Source organism: Oryx dammah, unplaced genomic scaffold (genome assembly GCF_014754425.2).
Source record: "Oryx dammah isolate SB20612 unplaced genomic scaffold, SCBI_Odam_1.1 HiC_scaffold_15, whole genome shotgun sequence".
In the NCBI taxonomy this organism is placed as follows: Eukaryota; Metazoa; Chordata; class Mammalia; order Artiodactyla; family Bovidae; genus Oryx; species Oryx dammah.
In genome coordinates this window covers 39,124,946-39,146,389 of record NW_024070199.1, presented here as the reverse complement: position 1 = coordinate 39,146,389, position 21,444 = coordinate 39,124,946, and positions in this window count along the sequence as shown.

Genomic DNA, 21,444 nt, shown 5'->3' with positions numbered 1-21,444 from the left:
ATTGCATGCTGTCAAAGGTTAAAGTAAGAATCCAGATTTCCATTTCCACACAAATCTCCAACCTCAACTGCAGTTCCAGCATACTTTTTCAGACTTTGATGCAAATGCAGAGGACACTTCCATTATTTCATAATCCATTTAACCTTGTTATTCAGGACTTTCCACTTAATCTCCAACTGGAAGTCATTAATCTGCAATGCGATGACCTGCTAAAAGGCAAATATCAAGAGAAGAAGCTAACAATTCTACACATACCTTTCTGGTGATAGTTAAGTCGCCAAGTCGTGTTGGACTCTCCTGAGACTCCATGGACTATAGCCGACCCTGTGGACTGTAGCTCACCAGGCTCCTCTGTCCATGGCATTCTCCAGGCAAGAATATACTGGAGTGGGTTGCCATTTCCTTCTCCAGGGGACATTCCCCACCCAGTGATTGAACCCTTGTCCGCCAGCATTGAAGGCAGATTTCTTACTGACTGAGCAACTCAGTTCAGTTCAGTCGCGTCTGACTCTTTGCGACCCCGTGGACTGCAGCACGCCAGGCCTTTCTGTCCATCACCAACTCCCGGAGTTTACCCAAACTCATGTCCGTTGACTTGGTGATGCCATCCAACCATCTCATCCTCTGTCATCCCCTTCTCCTCCTGCCCTCAATCTTACCCAGCAAGAGGGTCTCTTCAAATGAGTTAGCGCTTCACATCAGGTGGCCAAAGTATTGGAGTTTCAGCTTCAACATCAGTCCTTCCAATGAACACTAAAGGACTGATCTCCTGTAGAATGGACTGGTTGAATCTCCTTGCAGTCCAAGGAACTCTCAAGAGTCTTCTCCAACACCACAGTTCAAAAGCATCAATTCTTTGGCACTCAGCTTTCTTCACAGTCCAACTCTCACATCCATACATGACTACTGGAAAAACCATAGCCTTGACTAGACAGACCTTTGTTGGCAAAGTAATGTCTCTGCATTTTAATATGTTGTTGAGGTTGATCATAACTTTTCTTCCAAGGAGCAAACATCTTTTGATTTCATGGCTGCAGTCACCATCTGCAATGATTTTGGAGCCCACCAAAATAAAGTCTGCCACTGTTTCTACTGTTTCCCCATCTATTTGCCAGGAAGTAATGGGATCATAAAGCTCAACATTCAGAAAACTAAGATCATGGCATCTGGTCCCACCACTTCATGGGAAATAGATGGGGAAACGGTGGAAACAGTGTCAGACTTTATTTTTGGGGGCTCCAAAATCACTGCAGATGGTGACTGCAGCCATGAAATTAAAAGATGCTTACTCCTTGGAAGGAAAGTTATGACCAACCTAGATAGCATATTCAAAAGCAGAGACATTACTTTGCCAACAAAGGTCCTTCTAGTCAAGGCTATGGTTTTTCCAGTAGTCATGTATGGATGTGAGAGTCGGACTGTGAAGAAAGCTGAGTGCCAAAGAATTGATGCTTTTGAACTGTGGTGTTGAAGACTCTTGAGAGTTCCTTGGACTGCAAGGAGATCCAACCAGTCCATTCTACAGGAGATCAGTCCTGGGTGTTCTTTGGAAGGACTGATGCTAAAGCTGAAACTCCAGTACTTTGGCCACCTCATGTGAAGAGATGACTCGTTGGAAAAGACTCTGATGCTGGGAGGGATTAGAGGCAGGAGGAGAAGGGGACGACAGAGGATGAGATGGCTGGATGGCATCACCGACTCGATGGACGTGAGTTTGAGTGAACTCCAGGAGTTGGTGATGGACAGGGAGGCCTGGCGTGCTACAATTCATGGGGTCGCAAGAGTCAGATACGACTGAGCGACTGAACTGAACGAACTAATGGGATCAGATGCCATGATCTTAGTTTTCTGAATGTTGAGCTTTAAGCCAACTTTTTCATTCTCCTCTTTCACTTTCATCAAGAGGCTCTTTAGTTCCTCTTCACTTTCTGCCATAAGGGTGGTGTCATCTGCATATCTGAGGTTATTGATATTTCTCCCGGCAATCTTGATTCCAGCTTGTGTTTCTTCCAGTCCAACATTTCTCATGATGTACTCTGCATAGAAGTTAAATAAGCAGGGTGACAATATACAGCCTTGACATACTCCTTTCCCAATTTGGAACCAGTCTGTTGTTCCATGTCCAGTTCTAACTGTTGCTTCCTGACTTGCATACAGATTTCTCAAGAGGCAGATCAGGTGGTCTGGTATTCCCATCTCTTTCAGAATTTTCCACAGTTTATTGTGATCCACACAGTCAAAGGCTTTGGCATAGTCAATAAAGCAGAAATAGATGTTTTTCTGGAACTCTCTTGCTTTTTTGATAATCCAGCAGATGTTAGCAATTTGATCTCTGGTTCCTCTGCCTTTTCTAAAACCAGCTTGAACATCTGGAAGTTCACGGTTCACGTATTGCTGAAGCCTGGCTTGGAGAATTTTGAGCATTACTTGCTAGCGTGTGAGGTGAGTGCAATTGTGTGGTAGTCTGAGCATTCTTTGGCATTGCCTTTCTTTGGGATTGGAATGAAAACTGACCTTTTCCAGTCCCATGGCCACAGCTGAGTTTTCCAAATTTGCTGGCATATTGACTACAGCACTTTCACAGCATCATCTTTTAGGATTTGAAATAGCTCAACTGGAATTTCATCACCTCCACTAGCTTTGTTTGTAGTGATGCTTCCTAAGGCCCACCTGACTTCACATTCCAGGATGTTTGGCTCTAGGTGAGTGATCACACCATCGTGATTATCTGGGTCGTGAAGCTCTTTTTTGTACAGTTCTTCTGTGTGTTCTTGCCACCTCTTCTTAATATCTTTTGCTTCTGTTAGGTCCATACCATTTCTGTCCTTTATTGAGCCCATCTTTGTATGAAATGTTCCTTGGTATCTCTAATTTTCTTGAAGAGATCTCTAGTCTTTCCCATTCTATTATTTTCCTATATTTCTTTGCACTGATCACTGAGCAAGGCTTTCTAATCTCTCTCCTTTCTATTCTTTGGAACTCTGCATTCAAAGGGTATATCTTTCCTTTTTTCCTTTGCTTTTCACTTCTCTTCTTTTCACAGCTATTTGTAAGGCCTCCTCAGACAGCCATTTTGCTTTTTTGCATTTCTTTTTCTTGGGAATGGTCTTGATCCCTGTCTCCTGTACAGGGAGTGTCACGAACCTCTGTCCATAGTTCATCAGGCACTCTGTCTATCAGATCTAGTCCCTTAAATCTATTTCTCACTTCCATTTTATAATCATAAGGGATTTGATTTAGGTCATACCTGAATGGTCTAGTGGTTTTCCCCACTTTCTTCAATTTAAGTCTGAATTTGTAAATGGAGTTTGCTTATTGCTTATTTTAGTTTGCTGATTCCTAGATTGTCAACGTTCACTCTTGCCATCTCCTGTTTGACCACTTCCAATTTGCCTTGCTTCATGGACCTAACATTCCAGGTTCCTATGCAATATTGCTCTTTATAGCATCAGACCTTGCTTCTACCAGCAGTCACATCCACAACTGGGTGTTGCTTTTGCTTGGGCTCCGTCCCTTCATTCTTTCTGGAGTTATTTTCCACTGATCTCCAGTAGCATATCGAGCACCTACCAACCTAGGGAACTGAGCCACTAGGGAAGCCCATTTTCTGGTGATGAATATGGTCAACTGAAATCATCTCAAATTATCAATATCTGGCATTACATATCTGTGTGAAAAGACACTTTAAAAAGGAAGTGGGTAAAAATCTCACTGCAGATCTGCATTTACAGATGAACATCATATTTGAGTTTTAATGATTATCGTTGTCCAGCCATTCAGTCGTGTCCAACTCTTTGTGACCCCATGGACTGCAGCACTCCAGGCTTCCCTGTCCTTCACTATCTCCTGGCATTCGCTCAAACTTAACTATGAGCCACAATTAAGAAAATATTATCCTCCACGTCCCAGCCTCAAACTACAATTCTGTTTTAATTAGTAGGGCTATTCCCTTAAAAATTTTAATCATTATTGCTTTATATTGAATTACATCAATTTTTAAAGCTGTAGATGTTTTTCTTTCCTTACTAAAGTACCTGTGTAATATAGGAGATTTTGCCTCGTGGCTCACAAAGCCTAAACTATTTACTGTCAATCCTCTATAGAAGTTTGCTGATCCCTATTTTAGAATCCTGGTGGCTCAAACAGTAAAGAATCCGCCTGCAATTCACGAGACCTGGCTTCCACCCCTGGATTGGGAAGAGCCCATGGAGAAGGGCATGGCAACCCACTCTAGTATTCTTGCCAGGAGAATCCCCATGGACAGAGGAGCCTGGCGGGCTACAGTCCATGAGGTCGCAAAGAGTTGGACACGACAGTGACTAAGCACAGTACAAGTTAGAACATTTCTGGAACTAAACATGGGTACCCCTTTAGTAGGCTGCAACTCGGTTCAGCGGACATGCAACTGCACCTCCTGGCCAAGTATTAATACTCTGCCCACAGGCTAGCTGCCAATGATCCCCTTGCTCCAGCTCCCCCTGGACAAGAGTTAAAGCCCAGCAGCGCAGATTGCGCAGGCGTAACCGAGTCTGCCGCAGGCCCCTCTGCGCAGGCGCAGGTGATTAGAAGCCGCTGCGCCGTTCTAGGCATTTTACTTTCTAGACAGTTTGTGCCAGAGGATCTGGCGACCAGCGAAGGACGCGCTACCCAGGCTGGGGCTTCATGCTGCGGGTGGTGTATGGACCTGGGGGGCAGATCCTGCCTTCTTGGACCCCTAAAATTATCCTGAGTGAGGATATCCCTTCATTCCTCCCTTCCAACAGTTTAATTGTGAAATAGAGCACACATCTAGAAAAAGGCACAAAACAGAGATATACAGCTTTTTAGTTTGTCAAAATCATTCCTTAAAAAACACCTCCCAGGTTAAGAAATAGAGCTTCGCTAGCCTCCCGAAAGCCCACTTGCTCCCTTTCCCAAAGTAAAGCCTTAAAAAAAAAAAAGTATGGTAATCATTGATTGCTTATACAGTAGTCTCTCCTTATTCATGGTTTCATTTTACAAGATCTCAGCTATTTGGGGTCAGATGCAGTCTAAAAATATTACATGGAAAATTCCAGAAGTAAATAATTCATAAGTTTTAAATTGTTCTGTGTTCAGAGTGGGGTGTTGAAATCTCACACCACCTGCTGTATCCAGCTGGTGCCAAGATTCATCCCTTTCCAGTGTACCCCACCCATTTAGCTACTTACTGTCTTGGTTTATTGGATTAATTGTCCAGGCATCAAAGTGCTCAATGTTCAAGTGGCCCTAATTTTACTTAATAATGCCCTCAAGGCACCAGAGTAGTGATGCTGGCGATTCAGATATGACAAAGAAAAGCCATAAAGTGCTTCCTTTAAGTGAAAATGTGAAAGTTCTTAATAAAAAAAAATACACAGGTTACTAAGATCTTTGGTAAGAATGACTCTTCTATCTGTGAAATTGTGAAGAAGGAGAAAGAAACTCGTGCTAGTTTGCTGTTACACCTCAAACTGTAAATGTTTCAGCCTACAGTGCCTGAGAACTGCTTAGTTATGATGGAAAAGGCATTACATTTGTACAATAAGATATTTTGAGAGAGAAAGACCATATTCATATAGCTTTTATTACAATAGATTGCTATAATTGTTCTACTATTATTGTTGTCAATCTGTTACTGTGCTTAATTTATAATTTAATCTTTATCATAGGTATGTATGTGTAGGAAAAAACCTGGTATATACTATGGTACTGTCTGAGATTTTAGACATTCACTGGTGGTCTTGGAAACTATCCCCCACAGATAAGGGGGACTACTGTATAGGTTTACCACCAAAGCACATGCATCTCTCAACATAATTTTTGTTTTTTAAAAAATAAAAGTTTGTGTTTAAAAAAAAAAGTGTTATACAGTTTGCTCTTGTGTCTGGCATCTTTTGCTCAATATTATGTGAGATTCATCCATGCTGTTATTTGTGGCTCTAGTTCCTTCATTCTTACTACTGCTATATTAAAAGTATTAATACTACTTATGAATATTTTGCAATCTTAATTAATTCTGCTGATGGGGATACTGGGATACGACTCTTTCCATATGTCTGTTATTATGAAAATGCTGAGGCATATAGCCAGTGTATGTATAACTTTATAAAATACAATTTTCCAGAGTGGTTGCACCATTTCACCCTTCCACACACAACTGATTCTAATTTCACTTGCTCCACATCTTCCCTACCTTGTAGAGGACCACACAAATGTCTGCCCATGCTCTGAAATTCCAGTCACTCCACCTGCTCCTAGATGTGATATCTGTTTCCTCAGCTACTTAAGGTGCCAGCTGGCCGCACCCCAGGAAGACAGTGGTCCTGGGGCTCAACCCCAGGTGTGTCCCTTCTCTTCAGGACAACAGTCTGCCTCCTCCTGTGGTCTAATGCCTAAAAAGAGTTGCTCATATTTTTCACTCCAGCTTTACTGTTGTTTATCATAGGAGGGCTTATTCTGTACTAGTTCCATCACAGCTGGTAGCCAAAGTTCTCCACAATTGTGTTTTATTTGGGCGGCCTATATATTGAAGTCTCAAGAATCACTCTTTTTGTTGTTACCCTCTGATCATAATGGCTGAGACACTCATTTATATGAACTAGGAAGTATGCAAAGGAAATTTAGTAAAAGAATGCTTCTTGATCCTCATGCAGTAAAGAATAAAGCTCACCATGAAAGTGAAAAGTTAAAGTGAAGTCGCTCAGTCGTGTCCGACTTGAGCACCCCACTCCAGTACTCTTGCCTGGAAAATTCCATGGACGGGGGAGCCTGGTAGGCTGCAGTCCATGGGGTCGCGAACAGTCGGACACGACTGAAGTGACTTAGCAGCAGCAGTAGCAGCAGTTAAATAGAGTTGGGAGACCAGCAGGGGGAGCTCTCACACCCTGCAAGAACAGCGGAGCCCAACAGAAAGAAAAGACTCCTCCCAGGCAAGAATACTGGAGCACCCGTTGCCATTTCTTTCTCTAGGGGAAATTTCTAGACCCAGGGATCAAACCCAGGTCTCCTGCATTGCAGGAGGATTCTTTACTGACTGAGCCACCAGGGAAACCCCCCAACTTCCTTTTCTTCTCCATAAAAAATTATCTCCTTTCCCTTGCCACGTGGGGACTTGCATATAACTCACCACGGTGGCTGACCCTAAATTGCAATTCTCTGCTGATCCCGAGTAAACCATCCTAGCTGGAAAAATACCACTTTGGAACAGGAACTGCTTAAAGTTGGTGACTACAACTCATCCTTCCCCGTATAGCCCTTGGACGGGAAGCGTTTTCTTCCTGCTGTTCCTCTTGCTTTGCTCAGGGCACTTTGCTTGTCTCTGCTTTAGTCTTTTATACATGATCGTGGAGTCAAGCTCATGGATGGCAACCCCGGTTACCTCATTTAAGGTTCATAAGGAGCTCCTCTGTAGCTTCAAGTATGGAAGGTGGTTGAGTGTGCTAATCCTTTGCTGAGTTCTAAGGCTACATCTCTATACTATTACAGAATATCTGGACTGTCCTAACTTTTTTGTGCCCTAGGGATACAGAAGTCTTTTTTTTTTTCTTTTAATTTTACTTATTTATTATTTTTGATCCGGAAGATTCCCTGGAGAAGGAAATGGCGACCCACACCACTATTCTTGTCTGGAAAATCCAATGGATGGAGGAGCCTGGTCAGCTACAGTCCAAGGGGTCGCGAAGAGTTGGACACGACTGAGCGAGTTCTCTTTCTTTCTTTTGGCTGTGCTGGGTCTTTGTTGCTGTGCGCCGGCTTTCTCTAGTTGTGGAAAGTGGGAGTTACTCTTCATTGCAGTGTGTGGGTTTCTCATTGCGGGGGGCTCTTTTATTGTGGAGCACTGGCTCTAGAGATTGGGCTCAGTAGTTATTGCTCACTGGCTCAGTTGCTCTGAGATATGTGGGATCTTCCCACATATCGAATCTGTGTCTGCTATATTGCCAGATGGATTCCTAACCACTGGACCACCAGGGGCATCCTGGGATACAGCATTCTTTTCTGTCCCTGGCTGAAGGAGATACTGTAGAGGATTCCTACTCTTTCTGTCATTAGACTATGTTCCTTCCAACTAATAATTCTTTTCTAGAAAATATTTATTTTTATTTCTTTATTGGGCTGCTCCGTGTCTTAGTTTCAGCATATGGGATCTTTGATCTTCATTGCGGCACGCAGGCTCTTTAGTTGAGGCATTCAAACTCTTGGTTGAGGCATTCGAACCCTAACCCTAACCCTAACCCTAGTTAGTTTCCTGACCATGGATCGAACCCAAGCCTCTGGATTGGGAGTGCTGGGCCTGGTAGCACTTGGTAGCCACTGGGCCACCAGGGAAGTCCTGCAATGAATGATTCTGAAATTCTAAGTACACACGACTTTTCCATGTTTTGAAATTTCAGTCATTGGATACTTTGGAGAAAAGGCAGCTTCATCTGGTCCTGCAAAATCAAAGTCTATTTGACAGCCGGAAGGTGTTTGATGGAGAAAGCTCTGCAAAATCTGTTATGAATTTGCTAGCACTGCCATAACAAAGAACCACAAACTGAGTGGCTTAAATGGCAAAAATGTATTGTCTCATCATTCTGGAGGCCTGAAGTTCACGATGGGGTTGGCAGCATTGGCCCCTTCTCAGGGCTTTGAGGGAGAAGCTGTTACCTGCTGCTCTCCTAGTGTCTGGTGGTTTGCCAGGCATCCTGGCACATCCCATCTCTGCCTTCATGTTCCATGACCTTCTCCCTCTGTGTTAGCCTTATCAGGCCTGAGAAATGGGATAATTCCTGCCATATCAGTAAACAAAGGATGTCACAGTCATCAGCAGTTGCAACCATTATGGATGGTAAGCTGGTGAGTCCTGAGGGAACTCAGGAAGGAAAGAATACCTGCCATCTAGCAGCCACCAGACTGCAGTCACTCCCCATGGTGAGCCCTGAGGAAACTCAGGATGGGAAAACACAGCTTACTGGCCCCAGATAGGTGACATATAGGGAATATCCTACATAGGTGCATAGCCCAGGAATGAGTTAAGTGAACAGAGACTCGTGTGTGTGTGTGTGTGTGTGTGTTAGTTGGTCAGTCGTGTCCATCTCTTTGTGACTTCATGGACTATAGCCCACCAGGCTCCTCTGTCCATGGGATTCTCCAGGCAAGAATACTGGAGTGGGTTGCCATTTCCTTCTCCAACAGAAACCCTTGATTTTTCCCATACATAAGAAAGCACTAAATTCCTTAACTTGAGGAATTTAACTTATCGGTATTTTGCTGCTTTGTGTGTGTGTGTGTGTGTGTGTGTGTGTGTGTGTGTGTGTGCTCTGTTGCATCTGACTCTTTGCAACCCCATGGACTGTAGCTGTCAGGTTCCTCTGACCATGGGATTTCCCAGGGAAGAATACTAGAGCGGGTTGCCATTTCCTCCTTCGGGGGATCTTCCCTACCCAGGGATCGAACTTGAATCTTCTGCATCTCCTGCATTAGCAGGTTGGTTTTCCTTTAATTCACAACAATCTTTTGATGTTCAGACTACTGCCCTTTTCTTCAGAACTTCTATGCAACCTGGCTCCTCCCTTGCCTCCTCAGAGCAGTTCTCTTAGGGCTACTTGAGATGCTGTCTCCTGGATCTGAAGTCCTAAAAATTCCCACTGAATAAACATAACTCTCAACTTTTAGGTTGTGAATATTTTTCAGGTCCACAGGTCACACGGCTGTGTCTGAGGCATCCTCTTCCTGTTCCAGTGGGAGACCAATTGACATGGAGAGGTATCTTTCTTTTCCTGCCAAAGGTAGTTCCCCAACACTCAAGATGTTTACAGAAATAGGCAGAGTTTGTGCAGCCCTATGAAGCTGCCATGTGATGCAGGCGGATGGTCCCTGGACTTGAGACAAAAAACCCTGGGCCCCACCATGTGACTTCAAGTATCAACATCCCCATCACAAAGTAAAGGAAGTGAAACAGCCAGCTGTTTAAGGCCCCTCCAGCCTTAACGATTCTTGCAGCTGCTGGGCAACTGAGTTGAAATCTCTGCTTCTAGAGATAAGCCCCACACTGTGTGTCCATTAAGAGGCAGTGACTGCATTTGGATCAACTGCCCTTTGAGAACAATGCCTCACTTATTTTGTTTTAGTTGCTAAATCCTGTCTGACTCTTCAGGATTACCAGGTGGCTCAGTGGTAAAGAATCCGCCTGCAATGCAGGACACACAGAAGATACAGGTTCCATCCTTGAGTCGGGAAGTTCCCCTGAAGGAAGGCATGGCAACCCACTGCAGTATTCTTGCCTGGAGAATCCCATGGACAGAGGAGCCTGGCAGGCTACAGTCCATGGGGTTGCAAAGAGCTGGACACGACTGAGCGACTTAACATTTGTGCATGTCTGACTCTTTGTGACCCTATGGAATGCACACACTTAACATTTGTGCATGTCTGACTCTTTGTGGCCCCATGGAATGTAACCTGAGAGGACCCTCTGTCCATGGGATTTCTCACTTACTAGAAGTCAGTGAATGGGGAGAGGGGAGGGGATGGGAGGAATATCTTCTTAGTTTTTCTCTCAATACCAAACCATTCTAGAATAACAACTTACAAGTCACGACCATTTAGGGCAATAAGAAAAATTGTGTGTTTCCAGTTTTTAGTTTCACTGAGTATACTGCTGCTTTCTATAATTAGTGAGAATTTCCCCAGCGTTGACCCCTTACCCAGGAGGAACCCTCCGTTTTTCTTAATATGTTGAACTTGCAGATCATTAACTTATTAAGTTAAAGAATTTCAGATCTGGAAAGGGCTCTTTGCAGCCTGAGGAAATGGACCAGACTGGTAAGTGGCTAGTTCAAGGTTATATGTCCAGTTAGTGGTAGGCCCAGGACTAGAAAGCATCAAAGTCAACTTTCTCAGCTATATGAGAGGTGATCTCTGAAGATCTAAAGCTTTAGGCTTAAGAAACTGATGTTTTGGTCTTGGCCAGAGATCTCTGCTCCACCACGGCGGCTCTAACTAATCATTAATTTTGCTTGGGAGGTTGACTTTTTTTAAAAAAGACTTTATTCTTAAGTGAATTTTAAGGTTCAGAACAAACTTGAGTGAAAAATAGAGAGATTTCCCATATGCCTTCTGCCCCTCCACATGCTTAGCCTTCCCAGTTATTAATATCCCTGATCAAATGATCCACTTATTATAATTAATGAACTTACACTGACATATCATTGTCACCAGAAGTCTATAGACTTCTATATTTAAAAAAGAAGTCTATAGAAAAAAAAAGAAGTCTATAGACTTCTAAAGACTTCTAAGCTTAGAAGTCTATAGCTTAGACATTAGGGTTCGCTCTTGGTGCTGTGGGGTTAGCTAAAATTGTAATGATATGTATCAAAATGATACATATCAAACTGCGTACTAAGAATCCTCACACTTTGCCTAGTCATTACCCCTGCCTACACCCCCTGACAACCACGATTATTTTTATCACCTTCAAAGTTTTGCCTTTACCAGAATGTCATATAGTTGGAATACCAGAATACACAGACTTTCCAGACTGGCTTCTTTCAGCTCATAATATGCATTTAAGTTTCCTCCATGTCTTTTCATGCCCTGATAGGTCATTTCTTTTTAGTACTGAATAATATTCCATTTTCCGTTGGACCACAGAAAATGGACTTTATCTATTATTTATCTATTCATCTACTGAAGGACACCGTGGTTACTTCCAAGTAGGTTGACTTCTTGAGTGTAAGAAGACAGATTATTCAGAACTTTCCTCATTGGAATGAAATGCTATTAAGTCTCATTAAATACCATTATCTCATATTAAATCTCTGATGAAATCTATGAGAGCAATTGTTCTCTGGACTTTTGGATTTCACAAAATTTGTAAATTAACAAAAAAATGTACATTGTATTGATTTTACTGAGCAAATACGCATGTCTTTTAAGAAAATCTATCACTTATTATGACCCTACTATTATAATTGGAGAAGGAAATGGCAACCCACTCCAGTACTCTTGCCTGGAAAATTCTGTGGACTGAGGGGCCTGGTAGGCTACAGTCCATGGGGTCGCAAAGAGTCGGACACGACTGAGCGACTTCACTTCACTTCACTATTATAAAAGACATTTTAAGTCAAAAAATAGAAGAGTATGCAATCCATCACAGAATCCATCACAGCTAGATAAATTCCTTTTTGAAAAACACTTGCCTTGTTCTTATTTTTATCATTTTGCCCAAATCAGTAGAATCCTTGTCACTCACCAAACCCAGCCTACATATCAGCCTTGGAAACCACTGCCTTAAGGAACTAGCCAATGTGACCGAAGTTCCTCTACAAAAGAATTCTTCTGCCTGTGACTGGCTCCCCTCAAGAGATGCTGGAAGTTTAACACATTTCCGAACTGCTAGAGAAAATAGTGAGAGTGGGAAAGTAGGTCTTCTAAAGCTGAACTTGCAAAGAACTTCCTAGGAGATTTGTAACTTGGAGTTCTAGATGATGAAACATTCTGGAGGCTTAGGAGTCAAATGGGGGGTGGGAAAGAGAGAAAAATTTCCCTTCTGTGAATGTTAACCTGCTGGACCAGTAAGAGGTAGGTTAAATCCTACAGGATGGTGTAGGCAGCTGCTGTGTGGGCTCATGAGTCAGTGTGCTCAGAATCAGCAAATTCAGAGAGCACAGTTAAGGGAGAGGTCATCATAAACCCTGAGCATTCATTGGAAGAACTGATGCTGAAACTGAAGCTCCAATACCTTGGCCACCTGATGCAAAGAGCTGATTCATTGGAAAAGATTCTGATGCTGGGAAAGATTGAGGGCAGGAGGAGAAGGGGGTGACAGAGGATAATATGATTGGATTATGATTGGATGGCATCACTGACTCAAAGGACATGAGTTTGAGCAAACTCCGGGACATAGTGAAGGACAGGGAAGCCTGGTGTACTTACTGCAGCCCGTGGGGTAGCAAAGAGTCGGACATGACTGAGTGACTGAAAAACAACAAAAATCATCCCCAGGAGAAACCAAGACACTGGAATTCTTGTTTTTATTTACTCAGTGGCTCTTTGGCAAAGGGACTAATCCCTGTGTACAGTTTTAAAGGACATTGTATGACTATTAGCAATAGTCACTCAGATAATGCTGGCTTTTCTTTTCTTCTCTTTAAACAAGATTCTAGCTTTTTTTGGTTTTGTTTTACTGTACTACATGGTATGTGGGATCTTAGTTCCCTCACCAGGGAGGGGACCTATGACCCCTGCACTGAGTCTTACCACCAGACCACCAGGGAAATCCCTCCAGCTTTTTCTTTTTAACATGTTTATTCCTTTATTTATTTAGCTGCACCAGGTCTTAATTGTGGCATGTGGGATCTTTTTAGCCACTGGACTCCCTAAGGAAGTCCCAAGATTCCAGTTTTAACAAGCAACGTGTTCCTGACAGCAACTGGCAGTCTTCACTTTATCTGCCTCTTATATTATATTATCTGAAAAAAAGACATACTTAAAAAAAGAAAAAAACAAACTTCATCCTCTTGCAAGATTTACTGGGTATATACAAGTCAGAGTATGATTCCCAATACCTTTCGGTCATAAGACTGTACCTATATTCTGTTTTCTCAATAATGACCCATTTTGCTCCCTCTTGTAGACTGTGCCTCTTTTTTTCAAAGAGCCAAATAAAAGTGAATCTAGGCCTCTTCCCAGAGAGTAGGGGCATTCAGGACACTCCCTAGGCACTGTGTGTGTTCTTGAATAAAGTAGGAGCCCAGGGAATTTCTACCTATAGGCAGGAAACAGGAAACCAGGGAAAGGGGTTTGTGCCATGACGTCTCTCCAGAACTTGAAGTTATGCCTGAAAATCTCATTTCCTCAGAAAAGTTGAACCAGGGGGAGAGGGTGAAATAAGAAAAAAAACCAAAAACAAAAAACTGTTTGAACTTTCCTGGCGATCCTGTGGTTAAGCATCCACATTGCAAAGCAGGGGACATGGGTTCAATCCCTGGTCAGGAAACTTAAGATCCCACATGCTGCAGAGCCACTAAGCCTGCACAAGGAAAGATCCCAACTAAGACCTGATGCAGCCAAATGAATGAATTTTTTTAAAAAAAGAAAAAACTTTAAGGATTATAAAGTTTCTGCTATACTAAGAAGCTCTGGTGGGTTAGTACATATTTTCCCAAAGATATGTACATATTACTCACAAACCCTTTTTCACCAGGTAGGCTGTTAGGAATGTTCTAGAATCTTTCAGGAAATGGTATAGTCATTCTACTATTCCTGCAACCTGAGTTTTTGTCACCTTGAAAGCTGTGATTTGTAAGATAAACTATAAAGTAAAAGAAAATATTTACAAATAGGGCACATTCATTATAGGACCTTTGAGACAAACAGAAATAGAAAGTGATCATTAATCTCACTACCCCGTCACACTGTGGCTGTGTTTCTTCCCATGACTCCTTCTGGGTATTTTTTAGGCACAACTGTAATCGTGGCACCCTTCAGTTCAGTTTAGTCGCTCAGGCGTGTCCAACTCTTTGCGACCCCATGGACTACAGCACGCCAGGCTTCCCTGTCTATCACCAGCTCCTGGAGCTTGCTCAAACTCATGTCCATTGAGTCAGTGATGCCATCCAACCATCTCATCCTCTGTCGTCCCCTTCTCCTCCTGCCTTCAATCTTTCCCAGCATCAGGGTCTTTTCCAGTGAGTCAGTTCTTTGCATCAGGTGGCCAAAGTATTGGAGTTTCAGCTTCAGCATCAGTCCTTCCAATGAATATTCAGGACTGATCTCCTTTAGGATTGGCTAGTTTGATCTCCTTGCAGTCCAAGGGACTCTCAAGAGTCTTCTCTAACACCACAGTTCAAAAGCGTCAGTTCTTCATTGCTCAGTTTTCTTTATAGTCCAACTCTCACATCCATACATGACCACTGGAAAAACCATTCCTAACCACCTCATATTCTTTCGTCACTTGTGTGGGTGTGTATTTCACCATGTCACCTCTCCACGGGTCTCACTTTTACTGCCTATGAAATTGCTTCCTGTGAGTGGCACATGTCAGTTAGTATTTCCTTGTTGAGCTTGAGAACAAAACAGTTTTTGTTGTTGTTGTTTCTCACTGGAAATTCCTGAAAGGATTCATTCTGCCAGGGCCTTGCCTATGTTAGTCATTGTTATACTGAAAGTCTTCACTAATTGAATTAAAATAAGAGCTTGTATTTAATACATGTTTCTTTTATTATCAGTAAAGTTGAACACTTTTCCATATTCTTTTGTTTGCCTCTTCTGTTTTGGGGACATCCTGGTTAAATCCTTCAGGCAGAACCAAGTAGAAGGATGTTTCTCATTGATAATCATTTAGAGATTAGCAGTACATGTTCAAAGGGGCAGCATTCCATAGAGTGTGGGAGGGAGAAGGCTAAACTTTGTAGTAGTAATTATCAAATATTCTATTTTAAATTAGACATAGGTTAGCTAGGTTAACAATTATAAATAGGTTACATAGCATCACCAACTCAGTGGACTTGAATTTGTGCAAATTCCATGAGATAGTGGAGGACAGAGGAGCCTGGCAGGCTGCAGTTACATGGGGTCGCAGAGAGTCGGACATGACTCAGTGACTAAATAACTAGGACAATACGTAGATGAAATGTTATTTTAAAATGAAAGGCTAGTAAGTCAGACAGAGAAAGACAAATATCATAGGGGACATGGGTTCGATCCTCGGTCCAGGAGGACCCCACAGGCCTCAGAGCAACTGAGCCCAGGTGCCACAGCTACTCAGCCCACACTCTAGATCCCGAAGCGCTGCAGCCAGAGAAAGCCCGCACACAGCCACGGAGACCCAGCGTGGCCAAAAATAAATTAAAAAGAAAAAAGATACAAATGAACTTATTTACAAAACAGAAACAGACGCACGGACATAGAAAACAAACTTACGGTTACCAAAGGGGAAAAGTAGAAGGAGGAATATATTAGGGATTAACATATACATACGACTAGGTATAAAATAGATAATCAACAAGGACCTGCTGTATAGTGTGGGAACTCTACTCAATATGCTATAATAATCTAAATGGGAAAAGGAACTGAAAAAGAATGGATATTTGTTTATGTATATAACTGAATCACTTTGCTGTGTACCTGAAACTAACACAACATTGTAAATCAACTATAGTCCAATATAAAATAAAAATTAAATGAAAAATTAAAATGAAACACTGAAACACCTCCCCCTCCTTATTCTCAGAGTAGTTTTAATTTGGTTCAGTACATGTTGGATCTTCCCTGGAGCTCAGATGGTAAGGAATCTGCCTGCAATGCAGGAGAACTGGGTTCGATCCCTGGGTTGGGAAGATCCCCTGGAGAAGGGAATGGCAATCCACTCCAGTGTTCTTGCCTGAAGAATCCCATGGACAGAGGAGCCTGGAGGGCTACAGTTTGTGGGGTCGCAAAGAGTCGGACACAACTGAGCGACTAACGCTACTATGCGTACTTGATGTTTTTAACACGTTTAACATATCTCCACGTGAACTGAACTGGTTAGCTTTTGTCTGCTTCCTCCCATGGTCAGTGAAGACCAGACAGGAGTGATACACAAAGCCGTTAACTGAGGGCTTCTCAGAATAAAAGATTCACATATTCAAATACTCCAAAGGTATAACCCCAGGTCCTTTTCTACTGCTGTTGAGATGTCCTTCCTCTGGTCTGAAGGCTTTCTGACTGACTTTACCTTCAGATTTCTGACTTCACACTTCTGTCACATTGTGCCCTTTCTTTGCAACTTTTCAGCTTATCAGCACCATAAACTCTTTCTCAGACAATGTGTATTTGCTTTATATTACTAACATCTACTGATACTGCCTGTGTCAGGCACGGGGTTTAGTACTTTTTAGGCATTACTTACTTAATCCTTACAACAATATGGTAGTTACTAGCATCATCTCCATTTTGCAAATGTGGGCAGAGTCTCAAAGAGATGAGCCAACTAGCTTTGGACCCAGAAGAGGTGGTTGGGGAGCGGGCAGGATTTGAACTCAGGTCCTGATTCTAGTAAGTGTTAGTCGCTCGGTTGTGTCTGACTCTTTGGGATCCCGTGGATTATAGTCTGTCAGATTCCTCTGTCCAGGCAGGAATTCTGCAGTGAGTAACCATTTCCTTCTCCAGGAGATCTTCCCAACCCAGGGATCTGAGCTGGGTCTCCGACTTTGCAGGAGGATTCTTGCCATCTGAGTCACAAAGGATGGCTGATTCTAGGGCCCCTACAAAATGTCACTTCAAACCTGCAGTTTATCCTCAAAGGTCCTGGAAAAGTACTGCATTATGAAATCTCATGCAATACGGCCAAAGATTTGTACGGAGTAGATTCTCATTAAAATCCTTGCCAAGAGGCCACACGCGCCCTCTGGGATGGCCCGCAGTCTGTGGAGTGTGTTTCTTTCTGAATAAAGTACACTTCTTACCTATTTAAAAAAGAAATCCTTGCTGAGTAAAAAGAGGATCTTCCTGTTTAAAAGATTTGATGTCTTCAAATGAGGCAGTTTCTCTGCCTCTCTGCCAACTATAAACTCATAGTTGAGAATTCATGGGACTGTTCCCTGGAGCCGCAGTGGACTAGAGCATCTGAGTCTTCGGAATGCCCTGAAAGAGAACAGAACAGAACTTTTGACCTGAGAAACTTTACTACGGAAAAACTAATAAGCTGTGGATAAACTGTAAAGTGGGACTATAGAGAAGGGTTGAACATTTCACATCCCTCTGACTTTCAAAGACAACATTTCGCCCTGTTTTCCAGATGAAATTTGTACCAGACTCATCTGGATTCTCTCTGGGGGTGGCGTGGCCTCTCAAATCATGATTATACACTTGGCAAAGGAACCACCTTTTCGAGCCTGGACCTTGACATTCCAGCAAGATCTTCCTGACAATGGCCTCCACAGTAAGGACACTCCCATTTTCCCAACAAAGTCCAGACTGTAGTGTTGGTAGCCTTCTCCCAAATTCAGACAGGACCTGGGACTCCCCTGGAACCATTTTGTCTACCTTTGGGCAAATTGGGCATGCTCAATGTGTAGTGAAGCCCACCACTGTCCTTTGTTTTGGAAAGTCTTCTTTTTGCCCAAGTCTTCTATCCTATACAGGTTGCTAACTAACTGTGCATTCCCCTTGCCCCTACAGCTGCTGGTGTAAATAGCCTGCATCTCCCCGTTGGTAAACAATGATAATAAACATAATTTTAAAAAGTGAAAAACAAAAGAGGCTCAGTTTAAAGTCTTTGTCAGATTATTTGATTGACTAATCTCATCTAAAACTCATATTCTAATTTCTGAGTTTATTGACTGCCGTAGTGTTACATCTTTTCAGGGTTTCATAATGTTGGTTATGGGCCATGTTCAGGGTCTGTATGTTCCTCCTGTCTCTCTCCTTCCATGCTCAACCCTCTAGGTCTTATGCTTTTGCATTTGCCTTCCTAACATCCTCAAGGCTCTAGCTCAGAACTGGCTCTCATTATGATGGTTGAGCTGCCCCACTGAGTGATGTAGGAGGACACAGATCCAGGCACAAAGCCAGCAGGCAGCCTGGCTCACTCCCTGGGCTGCAAGACGAGTCTCTGGACTTGCAGCCTGTTATACATCTTAGCCCAGGCAGGTTTCAGCAGCAATTTAGTTCAGCAGCCCCTAGCCTGGCCTGGTTCAGCACACAACTTTGGGCAGGGGTCCAGCTCCATCCCCCATCTAATTTGAGACTTTTAGTTCCCATGACCCCCCAGGAATGAATCTGGGGCTTTCATTGAATGTCTGAGCCTGGAGCTCTGCAGCACACTCACCATAGCGCATTTTCATCCTGCTTCTCATCTGTGGTTCTGAGCACACCCCACTCCCAACCCCTGCCAAGCAGAATAATGGCCCATAGAGATGTCTGCATTCTAATTCCAGGAACCTGTGAATATGTTATTTTACATGGCAAAAAGGAATTTACAGGTGGGACTGAGTTCAGGATCTTGACAACGGAAAGAGCAGATGTCACAGAAAGAAAGAGGTTTGAAGATACTACACTGCTGGCTTTGAAAAAAGAGGAAGGAAGGGGCCATGAGCCAAGGAATGCAGGCAGCCTATAGCATTTCCTCTGAGTCACCTATCTCCCCCTTTCCCTTATAAGGACTCTTGTGATCACATCAACTCGTTTGCAGAATCCTAGATAATCTCCCCATGTCAAGATCCTGAACTCAGCCCCATCTGTGTGAAACAGATTTCCCCTTGACTCTTCAGAATAAACTCAGGCCTGTTGACACCTTGATTTCGAGCTCATTGAAACCTATTTTTTGGCCTTTTTATGGCTGTGTAATATTCTATTGTGTATATGTACCACATCTTCTTTAAAAATTTTTTTTTAATTTATAGTTTATTTTTTGAATGTGCTGCACAGCTTGCAGGATCTTGGTTCCCTGACCAAGGATTGAACCTGGGCCCTCTGCAGTGAAAGCACCAAGTCCTAACCACTGGACCATCATGGAAGTCCCTCAGTTTTCAGTGTTTGTTACAATTGCCATCAGTTCAGTTCAGTCGCTCAGTCATGTCCAGCTCTTTGAGACCCCGTGAACTGCAGCACACCAGGCCTCCCTGTCCATCACCAACTCCCGGAGTTCACTCAAACTCACGTCCATTGAGTGGGTGATGCCATCCAGCCATCTCATCCTCTGTCGTCCCCTTTTCCTCCTAAGAAACTATCTTTTTGTTTCTTTTTTGTTTTGGTTCTGTTTTCTTTTTGAATAATTTTAAATCTCCCCCCCTTTTCTGTGTGTGGAGTGGGAAAAGACTATCAAACATGAATTTGCCCACAAATTGATGCTTTTTTCTAGGAATGAATGGTGACCATTTATTAAAGTGGGAAAAACAGATCAGTAATGACAGGAGTGTGTAGAGTACTAGCTAGCATATTTTTAGTACTTTAGGAAGCTGCAAAACTTTTTTCTAAGTCACACATATACCATGTATGTATCTATAAACCTAACATTGTAAGGCTTAAATGAGTTGCCAGACTGTTTTCATTTTTTAAAATATTTATTTATTTGGCAGTGCCAGGTCTTAGTTACATGGGAACTTTTAGCTGGGGTGTGAAAACTCTTGGTTGTGGCATGCAGGATCTTAGTTTCCTGGCCAGGAATCAAACCCAGGTCCTCTGCACTGGGAACAAGGGGTGTTAGCAGAGAAGTCCCCAGAGTGTTTTTAAAATAGCTATAACTTGAGAGTGCAAGTACTGTTCTGTGCATTGAAATCTGAAATATCTTTTTATCCCTGTCATCTATCCCTCTGAATTAAAGAAATAGTTCACCTTTTCTAAGACTTCCCTTTCACCATCTGCCTCTTTCAGAGTTTGTGGGAGTAATAACAATCATTAAAAGCTTTTGAGCAATTAGAATTGTTTTCTTGTTATTAGACTGGGGATTTTCTATAAGAGGGCTTCCCTGGTGGCTCAGAGGTTAAAGTGTCTGCCATCAATGCGGGAGACCTGGGTTCAATCCCTGGGTCGGGAAGATCCCCTGGAGAAGGAAATGGCAATCCACTCCAGTATTCTTGCCTGGAAAATCCCATGGACAGAGAAGCCTAGTAGGTTACAGTCCACGGGGTCGCAAAGAGTTGGACACGACTGAGCGACTTCACCTCACCTATCTATAAGAAAACCATTGTACAAGTTATCTATTGCTGCAAAACAAATTACACCAAAGCTTAGTAACTTAAAAAAAAAAAAGGACGCATATTTATTATCTCACATTATTTCTGTGGGTCAGGAATTCAAGAGCAGCTTGTCTGGGTAGATCTGGCCCCAAGTCTCCCACGAGGCTGTGGTCATGAGTTCAGACATGATGCAGCTGATCTGAAGTTGATTAGGGCCAGAGCATCTGCTCCCACCCTGCCTTACTCACGTGGATGTTGAGTCAGTGCTGACTGTTAGTAGGAAGTCACAGCTTCTCTCAAGGATCTCCCCATAGGGCTGCCTGAGTGTGTTTACCACACACTTTCCACAGGGCAAGCAGTTCAAGAGAGAACAAGGAAGAAGCTTCATTGCCTTTTACGACCTAGCTCAGAGGTCTCAATGTATCCTGTCCACAGCATCCAACTGGCTACAGAAGTCAACCCTACTCAGCATGGAGGGGACCATGCAAGGGCGTGAATAACAGGAGACAAGGATCACCAGGATCACAGAGGCCGCCTACCATGACCTAGAAGGTTCTATTATTTAGTCTTCTGCCATAAAGCTTTCCCTATCTCATAAAGCCTCAGAGAGGCAGAGTAGGAAAGAAATTCCAGGGTCAGTTAGTCCCCAACATCTAGCTCACAGCAATCACTTCTTTTTTTCTGTTTAGCACTTTAAAAAAAAATTAGGTTTCCTTTTAAAAAAAAATTTATTTGCTGCTCTCAGGCTTTCTCCAGGTGCGGTGCTCAGGTTTCTCACTGTGGTGGCTTCGCACGTCTCAGAGCATGA